Source organism: Lycium barbarum, chromosome 9 (genome assembly GCF_019175385.1).
Source record: "Lycium barbarum isolate Lr01 chromosome 9, ASM1917538v2, whole genome shotgun sequence".
Classification (NCBI taxonomy): domain Eukaryota; kingdom Viridiplantae; phylum Streptophyta; class Magnoliopsida; order Solanales; family Solanaceae; genus Lycium; species Lycium barbarum.
This window is the reverse complement of record NC_083345.1, coordinates 106,190,690-106,211,472: the sequence shown is the minus strand read 5'-3', so window position 1 is coordinate 106,211,472 and position 20,783 is coordinate 106,190,690. Positions and strand designations below refer to the sequence as shown.

The 20,783-nt window shown below is 42.5% G+C and overlaps 1 pseudogene; it reads left to right on the top strand.

Annotated features, from left to right (window-relative positions):
* Positions 1–7,376: 7,376 nt before the first annotated feature.
* Positions 7,377–20,382, top strand: LOC132611361 (AAA-ATPase At3g28580-like; annotated as a pseudogene).
* Positions 20,383–20,783: the final 401 nt, after the last annotated feature.

Below are 20,783 nucleotides of genomic sequence, written 5' to 3'. Positions count from 1 at the left end.
TGCCCCTGCTTTTGCCGTTTATTTCATCATCAGTCCTCAAACTTTTTGGTAAATATAGTAAAAACTAAGACCACTTTTAAATGCCTGTAAAACTCATGATCCCTTACCACGTGCAAGAACCCACATCCACCAAATTGGTTGCCCACTAACTATTGTTATCTGGGGATGTCTATCAATTGGACATGTGGAACTGTAGGGCCATAGTTCTGCACTCACTTTAATTCTTTTCCTGAATTTTGTTTTCTTTTTCATTTAAGTTAATATTCTTTCTTCAGTTTCATGTACTTCCAAAAGTATATTTGTAAATTATTTTTCTTTCTAGAAATTTAAGAAGTATTTTCATTTATAAAAATAAAAATTAAACGCAAAGTGCAATATTTGTTAATGTACTTAATGGCATAAAGAAATACTTTACTCTGCCATGAATACACTTGCGATAAACTTTTGCTATGGAGTGCTGAAAATACCTGGATTTTGCAATTAGGTAATATTTCAACAAAACATATTCAGTACATAAAATAATAAAATCAATTTCATCATGAGAATAAAGAAACAAACATTAGTTAAAAGTTTAGATAGTATAAATTACGCCTTACTTTTACAGTTTCCGGATCAAAAGTTGAAGAAGTAGAAATAGAATTTGTAAAACAAAAATTGTTGGGAAAAGTCACTACTTAATGCATGATACAATATAATTTCAGCTATCTTCGTTATTATTTTAAGGATAAAAAAATGAAGTAATACTTTTATGATCTAATCTTGGATCTGAACCACTTTTGATTAATATTATGTCTGCCACATCGAATAAATTATTCGTTGTCAAGTTTTAATTTTTTTTAAACGGTCTAATCTGAATACATATTTGAATATTAAAATATTTTCAATCTTTCTGACAGTATTACTTAGATTTCACTCTTAAAGAAACTTTCTAAGTTAAGTACTTTATTTGCATCAAACACTATAAAAAAAAAAAAACGTTTCATAAATTTAAATTAGAAGATTAATAAGTTACAATATACGTTATTTATGGTTACGTTGCATTAATTCAAATACCAAACTTGAAAACAAACCACATTGTTTATGATATTTGGACACGGGAGGTTTTTTTTTTTTTTTTTTACATCAAAGCATCTTTAAGATTAAAACTTCTAAATCAGAATATATATTTAAATATTAAAATATTACATTAAGATCTAAATACTAGATAATGAAGATCATTTATTTTCTCGCATCTGAATATATAAAACTTGTCTTATTTTAAAAATTAATAAATATAGAATTCAATAAAATACCAACATATAATGCTCTATGAATAAAATATTTTAAAAAATTGTACGATAGTTGGTACAGATGACGACTAGCATGGGTGGTTGTGGTGCTGATTGAAATGGTGTTGGCCGATGGTGCTGGTTGTAGATAATAGCTAATGGTCATAGTGACAGCGTCTAATAATTGAGTGGATGATAGTAAGAACTAACGGTAGTGATTAATGATGGCAACGGTTGACGATATATAATGGCTGCTGGTGATTGATGGTAGTGTTGGTAGCTTGTTGTGGTAGCAGGGGTTGATAGCAACAATTGTAAATAGTGATTAATGGTGGCGATTAAGGTTGTACAAAGGAAACCGACAAACCGCACCAAACCGATAATCTGAACCAAATAGAGAAAAAAACCCGACTAGTGGTTTGGTTTTTAAAAGAAAAACCCGACCATTATTGGTTTGGTTTGGTTTTAACTAAAAAAAAAAAAGTCAAACCGAATCGAACCAACCCGACATTACATTTTTTAAATTTCAAAAATATTTTATACATAAAAATATTTATTTACAATGTAATTTATAAATATTTCTTAAACTTTCTCATAGTTTTTTGTATTTTAACATATTATTTCACTTGGAATTAGAATTTTGAATGTTTCAATAAGTTTTATAGCCCATAGCTAGATAGTAGTACTCAAATAAAACTCAACACAAATCAAATCAATACTGATGCTAACAAAAGAAATTTAATTCTAACATTAGGAATGACAATAATGTTGTATATCTATTCTTTAGTTTTATATTGGTTTAGAAAGTGAAAATACATAACTTAATTTTATTTTTTTCTTTAATATTTAGCCATGCAATTAATACTTATTAGCCCTTATTTTAGCATGCCTTAGTACTTTTAGATTATGATCATTTTCTATATGCTTTATAATTTAAACGTACTTATTATAGCATGACTTAGTACTTTTAAATTATGATCATTTTATTTTATGCAATTTCATTACTTTTTTTGTTGAATATTTTGGTACAGTGTCATCTCTCATCTCACATTTTGTGTTATTTTCTTAAAAAATATTTTAATTAGATAGTCGTATCTTACTATGACTAAAAAAATATTTGAAGTACAAGTTATATGTTTAGTATGAAAACTTTACTGGATTTTCGAAAACCCCGAGTAACCCGAAAAAATCGAGAAAACCCGAGGTTGAAAAACCTGACTTTTATTGGTTTGATTTGGTTTATAGATTTAAAAACCCGATGCAATTGGTTTGGTTTGGTCTTTAAAAAATTCGAACAAACTCGGTCCATGTACACCCCTAGTGGTGATGGTTGACTGTGATAATTGGATCCAACGGTGGTTGTAGCTGAGGACAATGGTGCATTGTTGTGGGTGGTGGGTAGTAGTAGTTGATAATAGTGGGGATAACAGTTAGCGGTGAAAGTCAATGAAGTAGTGATATATTGTAATCTTTGTAGAAATTCTTTAATAGGCATCGTAATGATATTAAAATTTCGTTATAGATTTAATCATTCAGGATCTATTCATACACATTAACTGGTTGTAAAAATAAAAATAAAAACACAGTTAGATTATTATATGAGTGGCAAAAAAGGGAGTTCCAAAAGTTACGAACAACCTCAAGATGAATCACCTATATAAGCAAAGACAATAAAATCAAAGAAATCAACTATTTGTAGCTACCTAATTAGATTGGATTACCGGGGTTAACTTTTTCTTCAAGATTATACTGTGATATATATATATTCCGTCATAGTAACAAAATAATGGTAGATTCCGTAGAATAGTACAAGGGCAATTCGTAGGAATGCCCTTATTTTGGGGTGGTCTTTAATTTTTGCCCATTAAATTGGTGGTCTTTAATTTTTGTCTTTCACGAGAACCCTTTGATTTCGGGTTCGAACCCCCGCTTAGTTAAAAAAAAATTTAAAAAAATTGTAAGGTAGAGTTTGGATTCGCAATGCAAATTTCTACCAGACAGAATTTTACTACTTTCAGGCAGAGTTTGAAACTCTACCTTAATTTGCAGTCAAAGGGAGAGTTTGCAGTCAAATTCTACCTGATCAGGCAGAGTTTGAGTCAAACTCTACCTAATCAGGAAGAGTTTTGCCTTCAGGCATGCCAAAACTCTACCTTAAGGCAAAGTTTTGCCTTATACCTGAAGGCAAAACTCTGTCTTAAGGCTTAACTTTGCTACAAAACTCCGACTTGCAAAATTATCTTTTTTTTTTTTTTACTCAGCCGGGGTTCGAACTCAAAATCTCATGATATTAGGCGAAAGGGACAAAAATTAAAGACCACCAATTTGCGGGGCAAAAATTAGAGACCAGTGCATTTGAAGGGCACCCCGCACAAAAAAATGATAGTACAATGACATTGGGCCCGTGCATAGCACCGGCAACTTCCCACCAGTATAGTTTAGATTGACCAATACAAAGTAAGGGTGGGCAAGGTACGGTAGGGTACGGTATTTGAATTTTCGGTACAGTAATTTTGATTTTCGGTTTCTAAAAATACTATACCATTATCGTACCAAATTAATTCGGTATTTTAAAGTTCGATTTCTCTATTTTACGGTACGGTAAATCGGTACCATAGTTTGTCTGACTTCGACTTATATATACTCATATCGTGGAGAATTATGACTTCCGCTACTTAAGAAACGTCTCAATTATTATGTACTAAATACCTTATACATGTAAAATATTAAAAAGAAAGTACAAGCAATCCCCTTCGTAAATCAATTACACAAAAAAGACATTTAAATCAAGACAGAGTAGTCAAAGTTTTAACTTTTAAACAATTAGTTTTCTAATAATACTAGTTTATATATTTGTTAATATTATAATACTAACAAATATATAATAATTATATATTTTAGTATGGTATTCAGTATTTAATATTTTCTTTATGAATATCGAATACCAAACTTTTTAAAAATACATATCAAATATCGTATCAAATATCATAATATCAAAATCAAAATATTAAAATTTTAATTTCCATATGATAATAGTATCTATCCTATCATGCCCACCCTTAATAGAAAGTAAGTCTAAGATATTTTATGTTTTCATGATAGCGTTTTATAGTCAAGCAGTTTCCAAGAAACTGCTGTGAACGTGACACTCACTGCAACACGGACCACAATTTTGTTTCTTTACTCTGCTAAGCACGCAGACAACTTTTGTCGTGATCAACAGGGCAGCTTGGACAGGAAAATAGTTTTATAGTTTATGATGACATTTAAGAAAAAAAGAAGGGGGCGGGGGGTAGCAATGTCGTTTTATATATGTAAAATATTAAACCATGACGATTATGGAGATTGGTACCATCCAAGTGTTGGCTTAATTAGTAAGGGTCAAATTTGTTAAAAGGCTTGTTTTTTTTGACTTTTTTTCCCCCAAAAGGCTAGGTTCACTAGTAAGGATGAAGGGGTTTTTTTTTTTTTCCTTAAGGAGATGTAATCTCATATATTAACTAACTGTTAGCATAAGATGTGACCTTTTTCCTCGTAATTTGATTTAAAGGGCCATTAACATAATAGTCATACACAAATGAAGGCGGTGTAGTAAAGTATGACAGAATAGTATTAGCACTATTAGAACAACCATATTTGGACAAAATATCAACTACAATATTGACTTATATATGAGTATATGTTGGATAGGTGACCCTTCAATATCGTCTAGCAGTAAAAATGTGTGAGTATTTATCATTTACTTCAGCATAGATCATAATGCTTGGGCCTGGGAGTCAGATTCAATCTGCAAAGAATTTGTTTCAAAGACTTGGTTGGAATTGGCTTCACTTTCCCATACGTAATCACAATGACGTAATAATAGATGATGATCTCTTTGAAAATGTTAGGGGTCGTTTGGTAGGTAGTTAAAATTATCCGGAAATTATAATTCCGGAACTAATTATCCCATCTATTGGGATTATTTTATACCATCTAAAAGATGGTATAAAATAATCCCAGTATAAGTGGGATAAGAAGGGATATCTCATCTCTTGGGATGAGATGCATTTTATACCTTATTTGGTACAAGGTATAAATTTATGAATAAATTTATATCTTCTACCAAATAGATATAAAAATTAGTGCTGGAATATCTCAGCATATATCATGCACCAAACGACCCCTTAGGATCCATCCAAATCATTACTGTAGTTCTTACTCGGAAGCTCCCAAAGCAAACTTTGAATAAATAATCTTAAATCAGATGACAAAGTGACAACATAGTGTACCTATCTTGGTTCAATAGTTCTGTCACGGGCCGCCTCCTTTATAGTGTCTGTGGTACACTAATGGCCCGTGCGGCGCTCGTAGTCCAGGCGGACTACGAGCCAGCCTAATGATAGTCCCAGGACTCATGGCATGATCTTATGTCCATGGCTTTGGAGGCTTAGCTTCAACGGTGCTGCTGAGACGATGTCAAGGCTTTGGCCTTGCCTTGCTAGAATGCCCCTGTGGCAGGTTTCATATGTCCTGTCTTTGCCTGCACTCACACTTGGGGTTGGCTATGGACATGACAGTCCCTCGCCAGGAGCTGAGCGTCGCGGGTGCGCGCACAGTCCAATCCTCTGGCTTGATACTGGTTGGGTGCCTGTACGCCCGAGCGGTGCGACGCCTGAGTAGGGCAACTCTTGAATCCTTGGCCTATGTCATGGGTGTTCTTTGTAGTATGCCTATGATGCGGCTTTGCTAAATGTAGCCCTCGCGACATACTTCCATCTTGCACGGTGCAGCGTCGCCCTACGACTGCACGTCTAGGCCAACGGACCCTTGCTCGCTAGGCTGAACCTGAGCCAAGCTCACAAGTCAACACACGAGGCTCTTAGGATGGATGCCTCGAGTGTTCAATTGGCACGGAGGGATTTCTTATTCTCAAGGATAGCCCGCAGGGCATAGTCGGTCCATACGTCAAGCCTCCGGCCCTCGTTGGGCGCCCAACGCTGGCCTGTGGCCGAGCGCCGCCCATAGAGTTGCGTGACTCGTATGGGTACCTAGGATCCAATGGGGATGCCTAGGCAGGCCCTTGAGGTTGTTCCCCCAAGGATGCTCACTTAGTACGGCTTGATGGTGGCACGTACGGGGGAGGCTGGCTGAGCTGAGACACCCCTGCCCTCCTTATATATGCTTTAAAAAGAAAAGCCCAAGGTTTAGCACTGGACATGATTCTGCCCGAGAATCACACTTGGTCTTTCTTGATGATTCGAACTCCAAATGAAGCGCCGCCTGTTCCTAACTCTTTCTCTTGACTTCCTTCACTCCTCCATGAAGTTTCATCTCATTCCCATGCTCGTGGAACGCGATATGGCCTTAGGAGCTTTGACACTGACAATGCTCCTTGGCTAAGTCAAGCCCTTAGGTAAATGATGTTCAAATGCCGCCAAACTTGGTAAGCATATTCAATAACATCCTAGGAAGAGTGTGTTCACCCGCAATCCCAAGATTCCATCTGTGGCTCGGAAATGCTCGGGACTGACACTCAGGCTCGCACGGGGTCGCTCGAGCGTCGACGACCCGTGGGCTTATCTCAGATCCTTGCTACACTCCCTTGCTGCTCCTAGGATATGCAATGGAGCATATCTATGATGATTGTGGACTCTCGTCCTTCGGCACCCATGTTGGTGCACGTCGCCCGCACGGCTGACACTGCCTGCGGGGCTGACACTGCCTGTGGGCTGGCACTGCCTGTGCGACTGACACTGCCTGTGGGCTGGCACTGGCTGTGCGGTTGGCACTGCCAGCGCGGCTGACACTCGTTTGGCCCGCTCGGGGCATGCAGGGTTACGGGCGCCAAGGCACAATGAAGGCAGCCCGTAACATTCTGCGGGGCTGACACTGCCTGTGGGCTGGCACTGCCTGTGCGACTGACACTGCCTGTGGGCTGGCACTGCCTGTGCGGCTGTGCGGTTGGCACTGCCAGCGCGGCTGACACTCGTTTGGCCCGCTCGGGGCATGCAGGGTTACGGGCGCCAAGGCACAATGAAGGCAGCCCGTAACAGTTCTGATGAAGCTACTTGTATATGAATGAAGTCATCTGATCAGGACAAGAAATTAATTTAGTTTATTGGACGGTAGAAAAAGTGGTCCCACCTTGGTATCTACTCCGCAGTTTCTTTTGAAAATATGGTCACTACACCTTTTAAAAATGAAAAATGAAAAACTTGGTTTTCTATATAAAGGCCATTATATCTAGTGAACAAACATTCACACATTCGTAGTGTTTTTTTTTTTTTTTCAATTATACTGCAAGTGAAAAAAGAAAGAGAACATAATGATGATGATGGAACAAGTCTGGACTCAATTAGGTCCAGCTATTGCAACAATGGTGTTCGTCTGGACCATGTACCAGAACTATTTCCCTCACGAAATTCGTGGTCATATTAAGAGGTATACTGATAAAATTGTTAGCTATTTCTACCCTTATATGCAAATTAGTTTTCATGAGTATGAAACTGATGGATGGTACGAGCGTAGCAAAGCTTATGTTGCAATTGAAAGGTTGTTTACCCCGAATTTGGATAATCAATTGAATTTTTGAATGAGATATAGAATATGTAGTTGTGCCTTGGTCTATTTGATAGAGGAAAGAAATATATGAGTATGCAATGAAGAAGCAACTAATAATCAGCGGTTTACTATAGATTTTGTATCTAGTAATGCATGAAGATTGTTTGATTGAACAGATTTGAGTAATGAGCGCAATAATCCGGACCAATATCTGGTGTGGAGATAGAAAGAATTTGTATATATTTTGCTATTACAAGTGTTATGAAGTTCAAGAAGCCAACCCTTTAAAAGTAGGGCAATGACTCCTATTTATAGCATTGCCCCATGGGCTTCATACAACAAGTGTGTCTAAACAATAAAGAAAAAATTCTGAAGTGGAGTAGGTTGGATTAGGTTGATCGTACGGTCTGACACTCGTACTATTGGCAGTTGAATATGGCAGCACGTTACCGACTCGTGGCGATCGTATAACGGATCATACGGACCACCGGCCACGATCAAAACGGACCAACGGCCACGATGGAACGGACCAACGGCCACGACGGAGTCGGCCATGGCAAAGCCGGACCAAGCAATGTTCCTCCCTTTCCCCGGTTCATGCACTCCTCCGATCCAGAAAGAAAGTCTTCGCACATGTGTTTGTTTCTTTCTTCCCTCGGTCACCAGTATTACCGGCTTAGCAGATACCCAATTTTTACCGTATACAGATAGTCCCCACACTTTCCGGACCGAAGTTTTATCGGAGTAACGGGAAGTGGATGAATCAAGGAACCGGTGGCTCCATTCGTCCGTTATTATCTTTTCATTTTGGCGGGAACAGTTGCGTCACGTCCCTCTGCCATCGGCCACGTGTCATATCTCGGATGGTCAGCTCTGACAACCGCCGTAACGCACGTCGTTTCAAGTCAATTCTCATTAATTATGGGACACGTGGCCTTCCCCGGTTGGCTGGGCTCTTGTAACCGCCCGATCCCATGCCTATAAAACCTCCCTTACCTCTTCACTTCAACATTTTTACATCTTTACCTCTTCACCTCTCTATTTCAAGTTTTTTGCCTCTTACCCATTTCATCTCTTTACTCATAATCATCTGAAAACTCACATTTCTTGTTGATCTGCTGTTTGCACTACGTGAAAAAGAAACGATACTGCCAATTTCTTCACTTGTCGTTCTTGCGTGTTGCTGCTTCCTCCTTTCGTTCTTTGCCATTTTCGAATTCTTCTACTGTAACCTTCACTTTTAAACTTTTTTTTTGCATTCTCCCAAACTCTATTTTCCCATATCTTCAAATGGCTTCCAGTACTGAAACCGCTTCCCATGATGTCCCCTCAGTTTCTTCTCAAGAAATCGAGCCAACTTCTCCGGCCAAGGGGGAGGTTACCTTCGAACCCACCGCATCGGACATCATACCGGCCAAACCGAACTTCAACAAAGATTTCGAGGTTGAAAAGCCTTCTCCGGTATCCGATAGAAGGTTTGATGTGAGACGATATCCCTCATCCATTACCGAGGGAAAACTTAACTTAGTCCGGGCTGATTGTGGGTGGGACACCCGTTTAGTTCAAGTTTTTTCCCCCGGGCCAAGCGAATCAGTTACCGACCATCAGGAAGGTTTCTTATACGTTTATACTTACCCTTTCACTCTCAAGCTCGACCCCCCGGTAGATCCGGTCATCTTAGACATGTGCCGGACCTATAACGTAACCTTGGCACAGATTGGCCCGATCGTTTGGAGGGTGTGGCTTGCCTCCGGCTGTTGGCCAATAATGGCGGGAAGGAGCTCACGCTGGCCCACTTGATACGCTTATATTCCCCGAGGTTGTTCCGGGGTGGCATAATAAAACTCGCTAAGCGTAGCCGAAATCCATTTTTCTCAAAAATGGACGAAGAGAGAGACAGGGGCTGGTTGGAGCGATATGTCCGGGTGCCGACTTCGGACATTGTCCCGGACGACTACATGCCTTTTCCGGAAAGGTGGAACAACAAGCGTAAGTCTGAATTCTTTTAATAAGGTGGAACAGGTTTGTAATAAATTCATTGTCCGCTTCCTATAAGGTCGGTTGAATTTATCGATATTTCAGGTGATGCCTCGCCCGAAGAAACCCCTTTGCAAAGGACGAGGAGGTCCGAGAGGGCTCCTGCCGAGGCTGGTCAGAGGACTAAGCCGGTCCCCGAGGCGGAAGTCCCTAGGGATGTGGGTCCGCTGCCGGACCATGAGACTGCCGCAACTACGGAGATCCCTGCTTTTGCTGAAGCTGCTGAAGTCCATCCGGGTTCCCCAATTCAGCCCTCAAGGTCGGATTAATTCGAAGACATGTTTTCGGACACTCCTTGTGCAAACGGTGAAGCTGCAGGTTTCGGACATCTTCCGATCCCTCGAGCCACGAGGGCGGATAGTCGGACCACCGAGTCCGGTGCCAGAGATAGCCTGGTGCGCACCTTTCTGGCCCCAAGTGTGGAACTGAGGAGGACAAGGTCGGCTATGATCACCATTCCCGAGGATTGTAGCTTTCTTTCTCGACAGGTGGGTGTGACAAGCTACCTGAGGCCCCTGGTCTCGGACTCGGACAAGCGAAAGATGAACGGGGTCCCTTGGCAATGCCTCATTAACGAGGGTATGCACGCGAGCAATCGGGTAAACCTATCAACTACCTTTGCATAATTTCATTGAGAATTTTAGTCTCGTTTGTTCAAGCTTTTTAACTTGCTTCATTTGCAGAGTGTGGTGCTCGTCAACGAGGCTTTCGTTCGTGCCCAGCAAGAGGTGGATGATCTCAAGGGCCAACTGGATGCTCAAAGCCGTAAAACGGAGAAATATCTGCACCTCCTGCGGGTGAAGGAGGATGAGTTGAACCAAGCAGTTGCTCTTTCTAACCTCAGGCCCAAGCTCGATGCAACAAAGGCCGAGAATCATCAATTAAAGGGTGAGCTGGTCGAGATGGTCGAATATAACCGGCGTCTCGAAGCGGACAAGATCGGCCTTAGCCGAGACAACGCTCAATTTTTCTTGAGGCTTGGTGAGCTCAAAACCACCCTCTCTCAACTCCAGGGGGAGCTGGATTTGGTGAAGTCTGATGCTACGAGCTTGGCCGAGAGGAATCGGCTGGTTGAATCTAAGAGTGCCGGATACAAAGAGCGTATGAGGGTGTTCGAGGAAAAGGCGGAGAAGAGGGCCCAGATAAGTGATGATCTGAAAACCGAGCTTAAGGAGACGGCCGATGCTAATGACGCTCTGAAGGTCGAGCTCGAGTCGGCCATCCACATGTAAAATGTCCTCGGAGAGGCTCGGGATGTTCTGGCGGCAAAGTTAGCCCAGGCCGAGACCGCTTTGGAGGAAGCTCTGAAGAGCGTGGAGGCCGCCGAGGCTTATGCCACTATTACTACTGAGTACGAAAAATGGAAGTCTTGGAGGATCACTCTTGAGCAAGCCGAGCATGGCTTTACGGATCTTCCGGCCCTTATTCTCGAGGCTAAAAGAATCGAGGAAGAGGCTAAGGGTGCCCTCGAGGATGACTCCGACGACTCTGAGCGGACAGTGTCCGAACACTCCGGCTCCAGCCATTCCGGATTGGCTAAGGCCTGTACTTAGCCTTTTTATTTTTTGCCTTTGTCGTGGTCTCCGATGTAAAATCCTTTGTATAAATAGAACATGCATTTTCCTTGATTCTTTTCTTAGAATGAATGTTTGTTATGACTTCCGCCCGAATTGTCGATTCGTTTTTAAGGAGTCATTATTTCTGACTGTGCCTACATGTCAGCTTTTTCTCCTCCTCCGGTGTATGTCGTCCGGGAATCTTATGGAGTTTTTGCCCATGGGACTTATCTTACGCTTTGTGAATTTGGACGTCTCCGAATCACGACGGGCGTTTTTAGGGCCGGTATATTTGAACACCTGAGTCTCAGCCTTAGCTAAATTTTGATGTAAAAGTCCCCGTTTGTGGGGTTAACGATTTTGGCTTGGTTCGCTATGACCTTGTTTCCATTGTCGAATTTCGACCGTAGTGCCCGGTATAGGATGTATGAATGAAGTAGTTCCGAAATACGGCGGTTATCATCGGGGTAAAGTGTTTTAAAAGGAAGACATCCGAGATATCGTTATCCAAACTTTTGATAATTTTTGCATTGCAAGTGTTTGTATACATGAGAATGAATTTTTTCCTTCTGCCTTTGCCGTAGCAAATACTAAATAGACACGATTCATTTTGATCGTTTGGTCCTTACATCGAAACCTAATGCAGAAGGTCTGGTTCTTGGTTTTACCGTAGCAAATATTGTGTGGACACGATTCGTTCTGATCGTTTGGTCCTTACATCGGAACCTAATATTGAAGGTCCGGTTTTGTTTTGTTGAGGGCGGCCTCCGGTTTTAGCTAACCGGGGTAAACTTCGAAGTGGGTATGATAGTCCCCTAGCTCTTATCCGAGCTGCAAGATCGGGTGAGTGCTATTAAGTCCCTACTCGTTGGGTGTGACCCCGAGTTTCTGGGCGTTTGTCTTCGTCTTCGTCTTCGTCGAGTAACACGTTGTACTTGTTGCCTCATTAAAAACCTTATCGAAAAACTCATTTTGGGACAAAACCGTACTAAGGAAAAGAGTGCAACACGTGTTTTTAGGCCTAAACCCTAACTTTATCCGGCTCTCGATTTTTCTGCAAAAGAGAAAGGTTAAATAGAAAAACACGGGGAGTCCATACCTTAACAGTAGTATCTTTTCAGATGAGCCATGTTCCAATTATTGCGCAACCGTTGCCCGTCCATGGACTCCAGCTGGTACGATCCTTTGCCCGTTATCCCGGTTATCTTATACGGACCTTCCCAGTTCGGACCCAGTTTTCCTTCGTTGGGATTCTTGGTGTTCAAGGTAACTTTTCGAAGCACCAAGTCCCCAACTTGGAAATGTCGAAAATTGGCTCTTCGATTGTAGTACCTTTCCATTCTCTGTTTCTGGGCTGCAATACGGACTAACGCGTTTTCGCGAAGTTCATCTGTGAGTTCGAGTTTTACGGCCATGGCCTCCTCGTTTGACTCCCCGGTAGTATAGCTGAACCGGAGTGTGGGTTCACCAACTTCTACCGAAATAAGGGCTTCAGCCCCGTAGACCAACGAGAAAGGAGTTTCTCCTGTACTTGATTTTGATGTGGTTCTGTATGCCCACAACACCTCTGGTAATATTTCCCTCCAGTGATGTTTTGACGCTTCAAGTCTTTTCCTCAGATTTTGGATTATTGTCTTGTTCGTGGATTCCACCTGTCCGTTTGCACACGGGTGATGTGGAGTTGATACAATTTTCTTGATCTTCAACCCCTCGAGGAAATCGTTGACTTTGCCACCCATGAACTGGGATCCGTTATCACAAGTTATCTCAGCAGGGATGCTGAAGAGACAGATGATGTGGTCCCATATGAAGTCAATGACTTCCTTCTCTCTGATTTTTTCAAAGGCCTGCGCTTCAACCATTTAGTGAAATAATCAGTCATAAACAGAATGAAACGGGCTTTACCTGGTGCCCATGGTAATGGACCGACAATGTCCATTCCCACCTTCATGAAAGGCCAAGGTGAAACCACTGAATGCAGCAACTCCCAGACTGGTGAATCATCGGAGCATGTCTCTGACACCCGTCACATTTTCGGATAAAACTTTTCGAATCTTCGTCCATCCGGTTCCAGTAATAACCGACCCTGATGATCTTTCGGACCAAAGCTTCTGCACCGGAGTGGTTGTCGCAGGTTCCTTCGTGCTCCTCTCTCATCACATACTCCATCTCCCCGGGGCCCAAACACTTAGCCAGGGGTTGGAAGAAAGACCGCCGATACAATTGGCCGTCCACCAAGCAAAAACGCGCAGCTTTGGTCCTTAATGACCGTGATTCTTTTGGGTCATTCGGGAGCTTTCCATCACGCAAATAGTCGATGTACTTGTTGCGCCAATCCTAAGTTAAACCCATTGTTTTTATTTCGGCATGTCCATTTTCTATCGCCATGTTCAACAAGTGCACCGTAGTCCCGGGGTCGATTTCTTCCCCTTCGACCGAAGATCCCAAATTCGCCAATGCATCGGCTTCGCTGTTTTGCTCCCTCGGTATATGCTGCATGGTCCATTATTTAAACTGGTGTAGTACCACCTGGATTTTTTCCAGATACCTCTGTATCCGTTCGTCCTTGACCTCGAAGACGCCGTTCACCTGGTTTACGACTAAGAGCCAATCGCATTTCGCCTCGATTATTTCGGCCCCCATACTCCGGGCTAATTCCAAACCTGCAATCATAGCCTCATACTCGGCTTCATTGTTAGTCAATTTAACAGTTCTAATAGATTGTGGAACGGCATCCCCGGTCGGGGTTCTAAGGACGATTTCTAGCCCAGAACCTTTGAGGTTCGAGGCTCCGTCCATATGTAGTGACCAAATGCCCGAGGCTTTCCCCGAGGTTAGCAGAAGTTCATTCTCAACCTCGAAGACCATAGCCGGGGCGAAATCTGCCACAAAATCGGCCAAGATCTGGGACTTGATGGTCGTTCGAGGTTTGTATTCGATATCATATCCGCTAATTTCTACGGCCCATTTGGTTAATCTGCCCGATAGTTCCGGTTCATGCATGATGTTTTTTAGGGGGTAAGTAGTCACTACACATATCGGATGGCATTGAAAGTAGGGCTTGAGCTTTCTAGAAGCACTTACCAATGCCAATGCCAATTTTTTCAAGTGAGGATAATGGGTCACCGCATCCCCCAAAGTTCTACTTACATAATAGATAGGGAATTGCGTACCTGACTCTTCTCGGACCAAAACGCCACTTACCGCTATATCGGAGACAGCAAGGTAGAGAAAGAGCTGCTCGTCCGCCTTTGGTGTGTGCAACAACGGCGGGCTGGACAAGTATCTCTTTAATTCTTATAAAGCTCTTTGGCACTCCGGTGTCCAAACGAAGTCGTTCTTCTTCCTCAGTAAGGAGAAGAAGCGATGACTCTTGTCCGAGGACCTTGATATGAAGAGACTCAACGCCACTATCCTCCCGGTGAGCCTTTGTACTCCTTTGACGTAATTCACCACCTCGATATCCTCGATGGCCTTAATCTTATCCGGGTTGATTTTGATCCCCCGTTTTGACACCATGAAACTCAAAAATTTGCCGAACCGAACCCCGAAGGCACATTTTTCCAGATTGAGCTTCATGTTATACTTGCGGAGCACATCGAAGGTTTCCTGCAAATGTTTTAAATGGTCCTCTATTTCCAGGGACTTGACTACAATGTCGTCAATATAAACTTCTATTGTTTTCCCTATTTGTTCTTCGAACATTCCATTAACTAGGCGTTGGTAAGTTGTACCGGCATTTTTTAATCCAAAAGGCATGACATTATAACGGTAAGTCCCATATCGGGTGATGAAGGATGTTTTCTCTTGATCCTCCGGGTGCATCCGAATTTGGTTATACCCGGAGTAGGCATTGAGAAAACTTAACATCTCATGCCCGGCCGTCGCATCGATCATTCTATCGATGTGAGGCAACGGAAATGAATCCTTCAGGCATGCTTTATTTAAATCCTTTTAATCAACAAACATTCAAAATTTATTACCTTTCTTCGGCACCACTATGTTAGCTACCCAATCCGGGTACTTTATCTCCCGGATAGAACCTACTTTTAAAAGCTTTGTTACCTCGTCTTTTATGAAGGCGTGTTTCGCTTCTGCCATGGGCCTTCTCTTCTGCTTCATCGGGGGAAACCTCCCGTCCAAGCTGAGCTTGTGAGTTGTTACTCCGGTGGTATACCTGTCATGTCTATGTGGGACCATGCAAAGCAATCTGCATTAGCTCGAAGAAATTCAATTAACTTGTTCCTGAGCTCCGAGGTTAACCCCGTGCCCAGGTATACCTTTCTGTCCGGTAGATATTCGAACAAGATGATCTGCTCCAGCTCCTCTACTGTTGACTTGGTCGCATTCGAGTCATCCTGCATGACGAATGACCTCGGTACATCAAAATCATCCTTTTCATACCTCGGGCCCAAACCCGTGTGCTTTGATTGCTATTTAGCGTTCGGTCCTCCGGTTGGATCTTCTTCCTTGTGCTCCGATTTTTTGGGCTGAGGTATCACTTCCTCGACCTCGAACATCTCCCTTGCAGCGGGTTGTTCACCCCGGATGACTTTTATCCCCTTCGGGGTTGGGAATTTCAGCAGCTGATGCAATGTTGAGGGCACGACCCTCATGCTATATATCCAAGGTCTTCCCAGTAATGCCTTATACTTCATATCCCCTTCGATCACGTAGAACACCGTCTGCTGGATAGTGCCATCGATGTTCACCGACAACGAGATCTCCCCCTTTGTGGTTTCACTCGCCATGTTGAATCCGCTGAGTACCCGGGCTGCCAGTACGATCTGATCGAGCAACCTTAACTGTTCGACCACTCTCCACCGGATGATGTTGGCCGAGCTACCTGGGTCAATCAAAATACATTTAACCTAAGTTTAAAGATAAGTATAGAAATTACCAATGCATCTTTATGCGGTTGAATGATGCCTTCTGCATCCTGGTTGCTGAAAGAGATAGAACCCTCGGGTAAATAATCCCAACTGCGTTTTTCGCAAACAACAGAAACCTTGGCCAGTTTCATCACCGGCCCTCGAGGGGCATCGGTACCTCCAACTATCATGTTGATTATATGCTGGGGTTCTACTGGCTCGACCCTTTTATGAGTCTCCCTTTCCTTGTAGTGACTTTTGGCTCGTTCACTCAGCAATTCTCGGATATGACCATTCTTCAATAACCGGGCTACCTCCTCTCTTAGCTGGCGACAATCCTCGGTTCTGTGACCATGGGTTCCATGGTATTCACATACCATGCTTGGGTCCCGTTGGCCCGGATCCGATCTTAGAGGTCTTGGCCATCTTACATCCGGGATACGGCCAATAGCCGAGACGAGGCTTGAGGTGCTGACGTTGAAGTTGTACTCCGCTATCTTCGGCAAATCCTTGTTGCCGGCAGAGCTTCCGGCATCGCTCCTGAATGAGAGACCCCGATTGTTCGACGGGAGTTCGACCCGTTTATCCCCCCGATTGGGGAAATGGCTCGGGCCAACCCTGGATTTCTCCGACATAAAACTTGGCTTTTCCGAATGGGTATATGGCCGATACCTTTCCCTCGATAATCCGACCTCCGGTTCGTAATTTTTCCTTGGTCTCTCAAAACTTCTGTTCATATTTATTGGCCCCGGGGGAAGCTCTAGTTGATCATCCTCCACCCGAATCTTCGACTCGTATCGGTTATGGACATCAGCCCATGTCACAGCCTCGTACTCCAGCAAGCTTTCCTTTAGTTTGAATGAGGCCGTTGAGCTCCGAACATTGAGCCCCTTTGTGAAAGCTTTTGCAGCCCATTCCTCCGGAACCGGGGGTGCTCCATTCGTTCCCTTTTGAATCGGTTGAAAAATTCACGCAGTAATTCGTCATCTCTCTGGGCTATACGGAAAATATCTGCCTTACGGGCCTGCACCTTCTTAGCACCGGCGTGAGCTTTTATGAAGGCATCGGCGAGCATTTCAAAAGAAGTGATCGAATGCTCGGGCAGATGGTCGTACCACGTCAATGCTCCTTTTGACAGATTTTACCCGAACTTTTTCAGCAATACCGATTCAATTTCGTCTTCCTCCATATCATTGCCTTTTATAGTGCAGGTGTATGAGGTCACCTGCTCGTGTGGGTCAGTCTTGCCGTCATATTTCTGGATGTCCGGCATTTTGAACCTCTTCGGGATTAATTTCGGAGCTGCACTCGGAGGAAAAGGCCTTAGGATGTACCTCTTCGAATCCGGCCCTTTCAATAAAGGGGAGCCCCCGGGATTTGGTCCACCCGAGAGTTGTATGTTTCCACCCTCTTTTCGGTCAAGTCTACCCGCTTTGCCAAAGTTTCGAGCATTTTCAGAATCCCGGTGGAGGGTCCGGACCCATTGCTCTCAACCATCCGTGCCTCATCTCATTTGGGTTCGGCAACATCTTTCGTCTTCTCCGGGGTCGATTTATCTCCTCCACTTTGCAATTGGGCAATTGCGATTCCTTGTTCGGCAATCGCTGCCCTCTGTTCCTGTAACATTTCAAAAATTAAACGTAAGTTGATATTATCATTCGGGGTATCCAGTTCTTTCCGGCCCTGTGTCCGGGACAAAGTAATTGAATTGTGAGTATTTAAAGGGTCAGTGGCCGGATGGACGGCATTCTTCTGATCCACGGTGTTTTGATGGTTGAGGCCCTCCCTCGAATTAACGAGGTTTGGTAATCCCCGTGGACCGCTGCCTTTATTTTCGGCCACGATCTCGTTGTTGTTGACGTGACCAGATTGCCCACTGCTAGCCATTTAGTCCATTTTTTCAGAGACGAACAGAAGATGTTTTCGATTCTGATGGGTAAGGTAGGGATTAAGACTAAAGACCACTATTATCCTAGCCCCACGGTGGGCGCCAAACTGTTTACCCCGAATTTGGATAATCAATTGAATTTTTGAGTGAGGTATAGGATATGTGGTGTGCCTTGGTCTATTTGATAGAGGAAAGAAATATATGAGTATGCAATGAAGAAGCAACTAATAATCAGCGGTTTACTATAGATTTTGTATCTAGTAATGCATGAAGATTGTTTGATTGAGCAGATTTGAGTAATGAGCGCAATAATCCGGACCAAAATCTGGTGTGGAGATAGAGAGAATTTGTATATATTTTGCTATTACAAGTGTTATGAAGTTCAAGAAGCCAACCCTTTAAAAGTAGGGCAATGACCCCTATTTATAGCATTGCCCCATGGGCTTCATACAACAAGTGTGTCTAAAAAATAAAGAAAAAACTCTGAAGTGGAGTAGGTTGGATTAGGTTGATCGTACGGTCTGACACTCGTACGATTGGCAGTTGAATATGGCAGCACGTTACCGACGCGTGGCGATCGTATAACGGATCATACGGACCACCGGCCACAATCAAAACGGACCAACGGCCACGATGGAACGGACCAACGGCCACGACGAAGTCGGCCATGGAAAAGCCGGACCAAGCGATGTTCCTCTCTTTCCCCGGTTCAAGCACTCCTCCGATCCAGAAAGAAAGTCTTCGCGTATGTGCTTGTTTCTTTCTTCCCTCGGTCACCGGTATTACCGGCTCAGCAGATACCCGATTTTTACCGTATACAAAGGTACGTTAGCAAAAACTCCTCCACACAAGCTAAGCGTCTCAAAGCCAACGTAGTGAAAGATGGCCAATCTGTCATACTAACTATGGATGATCACGAGGGGGTAACCGATGAATATAAAGGGGAAAAGGTTTGGTGGATTTCTAGCCAATAAGTTGCTAATAGACAGACAATTTCATGGTACCCAAGGGAGGATGAGAAGAGGTATTTCAAGCTTAAGTTTCACCGGAAGAATAGGGAACTTATGACCAATTCATACTTGAAGTATGTGTTGGACGAAGGGAAGGCAATTTCTATAAGAGAAAGGCAGAGGAAGTTGTACACAAACAACACGGGAGATGGTGGGTACAGGAGGAGAATGTGGAGCCAAGTAGTGTTTGAGCATCCATCAACATTTGATACTTTAGCAATGGATCCAAACAAAAAGCAAGAGATTATAGATGATCTCGAAATATTTAGCAAGTCGAAGGAATATTATGCAAAGGTTGGTAAGGCGTGGAAGCGCGGTTATCTTCTATATGGTCCTCCTGGAACTGGTAAGTCCAGCATGATTGCTGCTATGGCTAATTTCTTACAATATGATGTCTATGATCTTGAATTGACAGCGGTTAAGGACAACACCGAGCTAAGAAAGTTATTGATTAACACAACAAGTAAGTCTATTATTGTGATTGAAGACATCGATTTTTCCTTTGACCTTACCAGCCAAAGGGAGAAGAAGAAAGAAGAGAAAGAGGAAGTAAAAGACGAGAAAGATGCCATCAAGGAGAAGGTGAAGAAATTAGGACCGGAAAAGAAGCCAAGCGAGGTAAATTTATCTGGGCTATTGAATTTCATTGATGGTCTATGGTCAGCTATTGGTGGTGAAAGGCTAATTGTTTTCACCACAAACTTTGTGGAAAAGCTTGATCATGCTCTAATTCGGAGGGGTAGGATGGATAAACACATTGAGTTATCATACTGCTGCTTTGAGTCCTTCAAGGTGCGTGCAAAGCATTATCTAGATGTTGAATCTCATGATCACTTTCCTGAGATTCGTCGTTTATTGGAGGAAACGAATATGACTCCTGCTGATGTTGCTGAGAATCTAATGCCAAAGTCTTCAAAGGAAAATGTAGACACTTGCTTGGAGAGATTGATTACAGCTCTTGAAACTACTAAGGAGGAAGCAAGATTAAAGGCTGAGGAAGAAGAGAGGGCAAAGGTTGAAAAGGAAAAGGAAGAGAAAGAGAAAGAGACAGAAGCGAAGAATCCTGAACCAGTGGCTGATGAATTGAAAGAAAATGGAAAATTAGAGAGCAATGGTGTCAAGGAAGATGGGGATGCTAGTAAAGTTTGATGGGAGAACGTTTCATTAATTAGGGTCCGCATAATTAGATTAGCTAGTTTAAGTATTGAGTCGAAGGTCCATTGAAAATCGTCTTTCTATAACCACAAGGTTGGGTAAGATATCGTACACACTACCCTCCATAGATTTCACCTACGGAATTACACTGGGTACATTGTTGTTGTTGTTGTTGTACGGGTTAGACTAGCCAAGATAAGATCCAATAATGTTGAATAATGTTTTGTTTAGTTCACATTGTTGACTTTGTTATTCAACTTTACATGTAAGGCAGCTGCAAAACATGACTTAGCTACTTATAAGTAGTATCTTTTTCTGTAATAAAAAATTTAAAAAGATAAAAATAAGCTTACATATTTGTAATTTTGTGATATAAAATTTTCTCTACTTTAGAGTAAATATCTCAAAAAGGTCACTGCGAAAAATTATGTAGTAAAATCATTTAACTTTATTTT